Source organism: Telopea speciosissima, chromosome 9, assembly GCF_018873765.1.
Source record: "Telopea speciosissima isolate NSW1024214 ecotype Mountain lineage chromosome 9, Tspe_v1, whole genome shotgun sequence".
Taxonomy (NCBI): Eukaryota; Viridiplantae; Streptophyta; class Magnoliopsida; order Proteales; family Proteaceae; genus Telopea; species Telopea speciosissima.
Window position 1 is genome coordinate 48,344,912 of NC_057924.1, and position 11,017 is coordinate 48,355,928.

The 11,017-nt window shown below is 38.6% G+C and overlaps 1 long non-coding RNA gene across 1 annotated transcript in view; it reads right to left on the reverse strand.

The window, feature by feature from the left end:
* LOC122639526 overlaps nucleotides 1–10,139 on the reverse strand; it is a 24,302-nt gene extending 14,163 nt beyond the window's left edge. The window contains exon 1 of the long non-coding RNA XR_006329526.1: nucleotides 9,987–10,139. This is a non-coding gene — a long non-coding RNA (uncharacterized LOC122639526). The remainder of the gene's footprint in view (nucleotides 1–9,986) is intronic.
* Between the last annotated feature and the right edge of the window lie 878 nt (nucleotides 10,140–11,017).

The following is an 11,017-nucleotide window of genomic DNA, read 5'->3' on the forward strand; positions in this document are numbered from 1 at the left end:
ATGGCACCGATATTATCACACCACAACACAGGTGCTAAGGATGTAGTCAGCCTAAGTTCGCCAAAGAGGGACTGGAGCCAAGTGAGCTCAGCACAAGCATCAGCAAGGGCCTTGTACTTGGACTCAGTCAAGGACCGGGCCACGGTCTTCTGCTTTTTGGAACCCCAAGAGATCAGATTTGTGCCCATTTGAATAGCATAGCCGCCGATGGACTTTCGATCATCACCATCACCGGCCTAATCAGCATCAGAGAAGGCCTATAGATCCAGGGAAGAAGACCTGGATATATGTAGTCCATAATCTTTAGTGTGTTTGAGATAGCGTAGTATACGCTTGACCATGGTCCAATGATCCTCAATTGGACTGTGCATGTATTGGCAAGCACGATTCACAGAGAAGGCCACGTCTGGGCGTGCAAGTGTAATGTATTATAGGGCCCTCACAATGGACCTGTACTTTGTAGGATCAGAAAAATGAACACCCCCTTGAGTAGATGCTGTGAAAGTGGTGGCCATTGGGGTAAGAACCGGCTTGCAATTGGACATGCCAGCCCGTTGTAGAAGATCACCTATGTATCGAGACTGACATAATGTAAGCCCATCGGGTTGATAAGAGGCCTCAATCCCCAAAAAGAAACTCAATCTGCCAAGATCTTTGATGGAGAATTCTGACGCAAGCTGCTGTAATAAAATGTCAATATGAGTAGACTGATTTCTAGTTACCAAGATATCATCGACGTACACCAAGACATAGGAGGTTGTTGGACCTTGTGTATATATAAATAATGATGGGTCCGTCTGGGAAGACTTGAAACCAGATTGGATCAAGAACTGGGAAAGGCGGCTGAACCAGGCCCGTGGGGCCTGTTTTAGACCATATAATGACTTGTGTAATCGGCATACATGAGCTGGCCGATTTTCATCTTCAAATCCTTGAGGCTGAGTCATATAAACTTCCTCATTTAGAACACCGTGTAGGAAGGCGTTTTGGAAGTTGCCGAACACCCCATCCATTACAGACTGCCAAGGTGAGCACTATTCGTATGGTTGTAGGTTTGACAATAGGGCTGAATGTCTCTTCATAGTCCAAGCCTGGCTATTGATGGAACCCCTTTGCCACTAGTCTCGCCTTATACCGTTCAATTGACCCATCAGCCTTTCTTTTTATCCTGTACACCCACTTACAACCAACCAAATTTGCATTAGTAGGGAGAGGCACCAATGACCATGTGCCATTTTTAAGCAATGCCGCAAACTCACCAGACATGGCCTGGCGCCAATTGGGATCTTTCACAGCCTGAGTGTAACAAGTGGGTTCAACTAGTGGGGAATGTTCAGGTGAAAGTGGTGTAAACTGGGCATGAGGGGCTGTGGTGGGGTCGGCATATAGTTCACTTAGAAGGCATGTGCGACGTGGTGGAGATAATGGAGGGGTGGGGGAAGGGGAGGCTAGCGGGCTAGGGAACATAGCATCGGTTTTAGGTATAGGATTGGGTGGCACAGGTGTGGGCTGGTTTGATGGAGTGGGCGGAGTAGGTGGGTCAGGTATGACAGTTAGGGGTAGAGAGGCCAATGTGGGTGTGGGTGATGTAGGAGGGGAGTTTAGGTGGGATTCCAGAAATGGGAATCTATGCTCATCAAACCGTACATGTCGTGCAATATAAATGCGTTGTGAGGCAAGATGCATGCAATGGTAGCTGTGGTGATTAAAACTATACCCAAGAAAGAAACAAAGAGTGGATTGTGGATCCATTTTGTGATTATTATAAGGACAAAGAAAAGGAAAACAAAGACACCCGAATACTTTTAGAAAATTATAATCAGGTGGATGGGAGGAGAGAAGTTGATAAGGGGAAAGGCTCCCAAGAGTGGGAGTGGGCATTCGATTAATTAAATAGACTGCCGTTTCAAAGGCGTAATCCCAATAAAGTTGAGGGACTGAGGCATGGTGCAGAAGAGCTAGCCCAGTCTCAACAATATGGCGATGACGCCTCTCAACGGTGCCTAGTTGTTCATGGGTATGAGGGCAGGATACCCAGTGATGAATACCAAGATTGGCAAAATAAGGACTAAGAGAGCGGAACTCTCCCCCCCCCCCCCCAATCTGTTTGCACACTTTTAATTTTACTAGAAAATTAACGCTCAACTAACGCCCGAAATTCCTTAAACACAGGAAAAGCATCGGATTTTGCCTTAAGGGGATAAAATCAAATATGATGGATAAAATTGTCCACAAAAATTATGAAATATTTATGTCTAGTAGAAGAAATAACAGAAGAAGGTCCCCAAATATCACTAAAAATTAAATTTATAACAGAACTACTACAATGGGTTGATTCACGAAGCGTCAAACAACTTGATTTGCCTATTTGACAGGCAGGACACAAATGCGCAGAGGAAGGGATCTTGACATCAGGAACCATAAGATGAAGAGAACGATCATGAAAATGACCCAAACGTTGGTGCCAGTGATCATAGGAAGAGAACTGAGCAACATTAGTGGATGGTGGATGCGAAGATGGCAAGTGGTAGAGACCGTCTTTGCTAGGCCCCGTAAGCAAAATGTGATTGGAAGTCGGATCCTTCACATGAAAATGAGTGGCATGTAATTCAAAGAAAACGTTATTGTCAGTAGCAAACTTATTAACAGAAAGTAAAGAATTAGAAAGGGATGGTACATGGAGAATATCAGAAAGAGTTAAAGAACCAGAAGGGGACGGGATAGAAGAGTGACCAACATGAGATATGGGAATAGTATTACCATCACCAACCAACAAACCGTGCTTACCATTATAAGGTGCATATGATGAGAGAGACTACAGATCAGGTGTCGCATGGTGAGCGACCCCAGTGTCAGGAATCCAGGAGACTATACTGGAGTTGGTGGAGGATGGAGGGTAATGTCCATGGAGGAGTGGATAAGAAAGTTGGGGTGGTGGTAGAGATGGGTAGGGCCGTGGGTTTTGGGGTACTGGTAAATTGGTGTTGGTAGCAAGATAGGCAGATGGTGTGGTATTGTGCTCAGGCTGCTGTCTAATAGGCTTATTTTTGTAATAACAGGTAGCGGCCTGATGGTTTGTACGGCCACAAATCGTACAGGGACTATGGGCAAAAGCATTAGAACGCCCAAAGCCACTTGGACCACGACCCCTGCCACGGCCACGACCAACACAAGTGCCACGGCCTTTGGGCTGTGTAGGGGTATTCGGTTTGTGTTGAGAGATATTGACTGATGCGTTGGCAGCAGGATCAATGATTGCTTGGCGTGACTGAAGGAGGTACTCATGGCTCACAAGAAGGTCATGTAAGTCTGTATAGTTGATAAGGTCCTTGCGATCCATCATGGTGGGAACAAGGGGCTGAAATTTTGCACGTAGAGCACGAAAGATGTGCAAATTAAGGTCCTCAGTGGGGAGAAGCTTGTCGGCAGCCCCAAGTTCATCAGACAGGGCCTTGGCCCTACTTAGAAATTGTGTGACTGATTCTTCAAGCTTTTGAACTAATTGAAGAGCAGCATTAATGGCCAATATGCATGGGGGGGTGGAGGCATTGCTATAGGCAGCATGAAGGACGTCCCAAAGCTCCTTGCTTGTCTCACGTCCAACTGCTAATGACATGGCTTCCTCAGAGAGAGAGGATATGAGGATACTCATAATCAGGGAATCCTTTTCTTCCCATTGTTCAACCTGTGTTGCATCTGTGGGGCAGGGATTGGAGCCAGTGACATAGCCATAGAATCGTTGGCCCTTTAGATAAGGAACAATTTGGGTATTCCAATAAACAAAATTCTTTGAAGAAAGCTTAATAGAGAGTATTTGGGATAGACTAGGTGTAAGTGGAATAGGGGATGAAGTGGAAGAAGAGATGGGAGTGGTGGGAGGAGAACCCATTTCGGCCAAGGGAGGGAGGACGTTGGGGATGAGAAGAAAAAATTAAAAAATGAATCTCTTGCTCGGTGGAGCTAGAGGCTCATGATACCATAATGGAATGAGATTTCATTATTTTATGTGAATATTCATCCTTGTTTAAGAAATAATGGTGACTGTACATATAGGTGATGGAATTCACATATTGGAAACTCAATCACCTACAATATACATTCCAATAATAAAAGATTACAATATTGCATTAAGCTATACAAGGAAGATTGAGAGAGATATCACAGGAGATTGCATGGGATTGCATGGGATTGTGATCTTGACACCCAAGCAACGCCAGGTATGGAAAGAACCGATAAAGAAAGAAATTGGATACGGTGGTTATGGTCTATTAAGACTTAGCAGTAGCAATGATACTGGTCAGAGCTTGGGAACATAAATTGAATAGGGCAGAGGACAAAGGGTCTCCTAGCGGAAGCCCCTTGTTGAGTAAACTGTACCTCTTATAGCACCATTTATAACCAGCTTGTAAGACACTAATTTCAAGCTACACATCACCATAATTTCCCAATAGGTGGAGAAACCGAACCTAAGAAGCATCTGCTCAAGGAAGTCCCACTCTACTCTGTCATAAGCCTTTTTCATGTCAAGCTTTTTAGCCTTCTTCATGTGGTTGATGTAATTAAAGATCTCATGAGCCACAAAGACATTATCCAAGATTGATCGATGAGGTATGAAGGCTGACTGCACCAGTGAGATTAAGTCCTGTAACACCACCTTTAGCCGATTGGCCATCACCTTGGTAATGACCTTGACCACCATAGGGCATAAGCTTATCGGTCTGTATTGCTCTACAGACTCAGGGTAAGAATTTTTTGGAACTAGACAGAGAAGAGTTTCATTACATTTTGAAGGTACATGAGTAGTAGTGAAAATATTAAAAATAAAAGTAAATATATCTTCCTATGTAAAGTCCCAGGACTTCTGAAAGAATGTAGCGGGAGACCATCCGGACATGGTGCTTTTAATGGTGCCACCACAAATAGGGCAGCTTGTATCTCATCCTTGGTTGGGGTTGCACAAAGTATATGGTTCATGTCCTCCGTGATCCTTGGTTGAATAGAGAGTAGGATCTGGTTTAGCGCCTCTTGATCTAAACCTTCTAATAGGAAAATGCCATCATAGTAAGAGAGCATTTCCTTTTAAATCTCGTCTTCTGAGAGAGTCCTGGCACCATCTTGAGTCTTAAGTCACAGAATTCTATTGTTCCTTCACCGTTGGATGGTTGACATGTGAAAAAACTTGGTGTTGTAGTCATCTTGTTGTAGGCAATCTATGCGTGACTTCTACCTCCATAATTCTTCTTCCCTTTCAAGTTCTTCATTCAATAGCTTTACAATTTTGTCCTCCTTTTGTTGAGTGCTAGCCGAGGTAGGTCCCCCTTGTAGAGATTCAAGCTCTTGGTGTAATACCTTGATCTTTATCTGGACATGGCCGAAGGATTCTTTGTTCCATCGTCGAAAGACTGGCTTGCAGTTAGCCATCTTTTGGTACAGCACCGGAAGGTCTTGAGGTGGGAGGAGCTGAAGTTCATGCAGAGGTTGCAGTCTTCCTACAATCAGGATGACGGAACCATATTAATTCGAATCAAAATGATTTTTTACCTTTAAATTTTCCTCATTTGAATCTATGACTATAGGATTATGGTCCGAGTTTATTCCAAGTTGGACATACACAACAGCATCACTAAAAGTGCTCTTCCAAGAAGACTTTGATAAAGCTTGGTCAAGCCTGATCTTAATATTGGCTGGTCCTTTCCTTCTATTAATCTAGGTAAAGAGAGGACCCATGAGACTAGAGGTCGAGAAAACCACAAGAATCCACAAAATGCCGAAATTGATCTATACCACGAGAACAACTGCCATTGCCTCCTTGCTTCTCATGTCGTGATAGAAAGGAGTTGAAATCTCCGTAACACAACCAATTTGATGAAGCTCGGCCTGCAGTCAGATTCTCAATTGATTCCAGACTAAATGTCTATTAGTCTTGTTTGGATCCCCATGCAATGCTGTCCTGTAGAATGTAATACCAGTTGGAAGATTAACTTCCGAATCGATAATGAATTTATCTACAGATTACACATTGATGTGTATTTGATCACTCCATAAGAGTGCTAGCAAGCCTAAAGCTCCCAAGGCATCAACTAAGAAACAATGTTGCATACATAATTTCCTTCTGATAAGATCAATCTTCTTTTTCTGGCATTTCGTCTCAATCAAAAAAAGAATATCCGGCTTTTCATTTCAGGTGAGTTGCAGCAGGGATCAAACTGTAAGGGAACCCCCCCAACCCACGACAGTTCTAGCTAATGATCTTCATTGGCTCCCATGGAGCTGTACCTCCCCAGGTTCCAGAGGTTGAGAATCGAAAAAATGAACCATTGCATTCGAGGTTGATGCCATGAACTGGTGAGTGTCGTCTTCAATTTCCAAGTGAGGACGCTTCAGTTTGTCTTTTGGAGCAGACATTTGGGTATGGGTTTGGGTGTCTGATTGACCGAAACTGGGTAGTATGACTGAGACATGGGTTTCGTTACGTCCATGGAAGCAACTTGATCATAAGGAGTTCAGTTCCGCTGCACGTACCAACACGTGAACGCACATGTGAGAGCCAACCACCTGTCCTATTTTTGTCATTTACAAGGGAAGGAGGGGTTTTTATGGAAACAAAATTAAAATGTAATTGGCTCAGAGATGGACGTTCACCTATTGGTGCGTGCATATGATCCATTCTCTATCGGAAAGGAAGTGTTGTGGCTGAATTGTAGGAAATGGGGGGAGTTAGGTTGGTTATGGTATGCAGGAAGTGATTGGGTAGTTAAAGAAATGGCCGAAAGATGAAGGAGAAGCGCACCATAAGGAGATTTGGAATATCGGGATGGTGGAGTAGAGGGTTGGATAAGAAAGAGTGTGGTAGATTTCTTGGTTCGTGAAAAGCGGATGAGTGGGTAAGGGATTGGTTGGAGTAGGTGGAGGAAGAATAGTGGGAGGTTGTGTAATGGTTGGATGTTTAACTCGTTTAGGATTAGAAGGAATGGAGGGTTTTTTATTTTTTTTGGTAGAAGGAATGGAGGGTAGTGGGTTGAGATAGTGGGGTGGTTAATTTATATATATATATATATACTATTAAGAATGCAAGTGCAAATGCACGTGTGACCATACGTGGATTCTAAGTAGAGATATTAGAGAGTGGAACTAACGAAATCAGAATTTACTCAATAATATATGCACTTGTATACCATTGTTACGTTGTAAACAATGATAGACAGATAGAGAGATAGATAGAGATATATATAGATAGATATAGTTTTAGATATACTTTTCCTCCCATTTTTTTTTTTCAACTTTGAAACCATTAATTTTAATTAAAAACAAACATAAAAAAAAATATTTTTAAAATTTAAATAATAATAAATATTATTAATTAAAAATAATTATTAATACTAAAGGTACCCAAGATTAAGAAATTATAAAAAGGAATGACCTATGGATTAAGAATAGAAAATTGGAATTCTATATAAGAATGTAGGATAACAGTGGTAATTGAAAGATTTGCTTTAAATATGATCAATATTAATATTAATTAAAAACAGTAATTAATACTAAGGGTACTTAAGTTTATGAAATTATAAGAAAAAATGACATAAAGATTAAGATTTGAAGAATAGAATTTTAGATAAGAATTAAGGGTAGAATAGGTAACTCAAAGATTTGCCACTAATTAAAAACAATAATTAATACTAAGGGTACCTAAGATTATAAAATTATATAAGAATGAAGGATAAAAGTGGTAATTGAAAGATTTGCTTTAAATAATAATAAATATTATTAATTAATATTAATATTAATTAAAAACTGTAATTAATACTAAAAGTACCTAAGATTATGAAATTATAAGAAAAAATGACATAAAGATTAAGATTTAAAGAATGAAATTTTATATAAGAATGAAGGGTAGAATAGGTAACTAAAAGAATTGCCACAATGTGCTTTTATATCATACTAGTAAACATGCACATGCAAATGCATATGTGACCATATGTGGATTTTAAGTAGATATATTAGGGAGTGGAACTACCAGAATCAGAATTTACTCAATAATATATGCACTTGTATACCTTTGTTACGTTGTAAACAATGACGAAGAAATAGTTAGAGATATATATAAATAGATATAGTTTTAGATATACTTTTCTCCCATTTTTTTTCAATTTTGAAATGATGAATTTAAATTTTCTGTATACAGTACAATGAATAATGTATAATCAAAATTAAACTGTTGACCTAAAAAACACACAATTAAAAAAGTTATATAGGGATCATGATATACTTGTCTTTACACTATTGTTGATGTTTAAATTAAAATATAGTTGAGTTCTTGATGTATTGGTTGTTGTATCCTCTTTTGTTTTGTAGTAATTTTTATAATGCCACTTTTTATTATAGTGAGTTCTTGATGTATTGTGAGATCAAAACGAACATGAAGAACAGAAAATCAAAATGACCGAAAAGTAATCTGATTACTCTACCCAGGTCAATCGTGGTTAGGGGCATGCTTGGAGGAGGTTAATAGCAAAATCAATAGGGATGGGTGCATGCTTTGAGGAAACTGATCAGGGAATGTTTAATGGGTAGGGTCATGCTTCACCAAGAAATAGAGGAAAATGTAAGGACTCACTTGTTGAGGGGTAGGATCATGCTTCACCAAGAAATACAGGAATAAGTAAGGACTCACATGTTAAGCGATTCTGGTTGCAGCAGAGCTGTAAATCCGGTTGAAGATGTCTCCGGCGAGATGTCCTTGGCAGGAAATACTATGATTTCCCTTGCAAGAAAGATCTAAGTTCTCGGATAGATAACTGGAACCAGAAAACCTTCTTTCTGGTTTAGTATGCAGAGAGCTCAGACGTCTCAGACAGGATCTTGCATAGTTTCCAACGAAACAAGGAATGAATGGACAAGTCTTCTGGATTTTGGAAGGTGTATTCCGTAGAGAGAGAGAGGGCTTGAGATAAACAATAAACACTGGTTAAAGAAGAAACCAAACGGTTTAGGGAGGAATGAAATGAGTACTTAGTTTTCTTTGTGGGAAACGAAAAGTAAAATTTTCTCTTTGGAGAAAGCGAACAGTTTTTTAATTTAAATAATAATAAATATTATTAATTAAAAACAATTATTAATACTAAGGGTACCCAAGATTAAGAAATTATAAAAAAGAATGACCTATAGATTAAGAATAGAAAATTAGAATTTTAGATAAGAATGAAGGATAAAAGAGGTAATTGAAAGATTTGCTATAAATAATAATAAATATTATTATTATTATTATTATTAATTAAAAACAGTAATTAATACTAAGGGTACCTAAGATTATGAAATTATATGAAAGAATGATATAAAGATTAAGATTTGAAGAATGGAATTTTAGATAAGAATGAAGGGTAGAATAGGTAACTGAACGATTAGTCACTAATTAAAAATAGTAATTAATACTAAGGGTGCCTAAGATTATGAAATTATAAAAAGGAATGACCTATAGATTAAGAATAGAAAATTAGAATTTTAGATAAGAATGAAGGATAAAAGAGGTAATTGAAAGATTTGCTTTAAATAATAATAAATATTATTAATATTAATATTAATTAAAAATAATAATTAATAATAAGGGTATTTCAGATTATGAAATTATAAAAAAGAATGACATAAAGATTAAGATTTGAAGAATGGAATTTTATATAAGAAAGAAGAGTAGAATAGATAATTGAAAGATTTGCCACAACGTGCTTTTATATAATAGTTTAGTATGATATATATATATATATATCTTTATTTATATATATGACAACTAAATATTGAGCATGTGAGAACTAATGCCTTCTCTTTAAATAAAAATTACTTAATTACCTGCTCAAAGGATGAATCTGTCCATTTTTCTTCCACCAACTTCTGACGAATTCTTAATTTGGACTTGGGTACAGTTTTCAATTTTATCCCGAAAGTGTCCAGTACCTTGACAGTATAAAATAGGTGGTCCGTCGTCGTCCCTGTACTACCATGATGTACTTCCCAGATCTCTGCTTTCCTCCAAACACCAGCAACAGCATCATATACTTCAACTACTTCATTTCCCTTGAAAATCCGATTCTTATCTTTCTCTGCAGATGGTCGAGATCTTATTCTAGACACATCAACAATTAGCCTCTCTTTGTTTCTTTCATCTTCATCATTCCTCGTTATTCTAGCCTCAACCTCAATTTGGTTGTTTTTGGGCATCCCCACTATGGTCACTGGAATCCATCCATCGTTAAAAAAGCTGTAGACTTCAACCTCATGGTCAGCTCCAATTGATGATTGAGTCTCCTCCATTTTTCTTCCCTTTGATGGCTGTTGTAGATCACAAACCAAAGAAACAGAGATAATGAGAATCAACCTATACATGGTTCCGACATGATATGGGTCAATAGATTGTTCAAAACTCACAAAACATTACAAACATCTCACTAATCTCTATTATACATAATGTAGGTATAAAACATCATTTTTTTTTTTTTTTTGGTAAACAGTATAAAACATCATTTGTAAACTAGTGTAAGTTTGAACATGTCGTGATGCCAATTACATACCCTGAATTGACTGCAATTGGATCGATGAGAAGCATGGTTATAAATATCGGTCTTGGGATCCATTTAAGTCTTGGCCGATATAGATACTGATACTGATATGTGTTAACCGTATCAAGCCATAATACGCCCTATCCGATACCAATATTTATGGCCTTGATGAGAAAAAGGTGCAAAATGTAAACATTTCAAACTTTGGAAACTTTCTCCCTCAAGTCAAATTATTTTCAAGATTCTTGAACTCATCAAAATTCTATGGGTTTTTGTCAAATGCCCCCCCTGAAAATGCCTATTTGTCCAAATGCCCCCTTCAAACTTTTCTAATCCTAAACTCCCCCTTATTTTCAATAAATTGTAGTATATTGATCCTATCTGTTAATATGGGACCCAAAACGTTAGTTTTAGGGTATGTAATGACCAAAATGCCCTTGTGATAATAACCTACCAAAGTTAAAGATTAA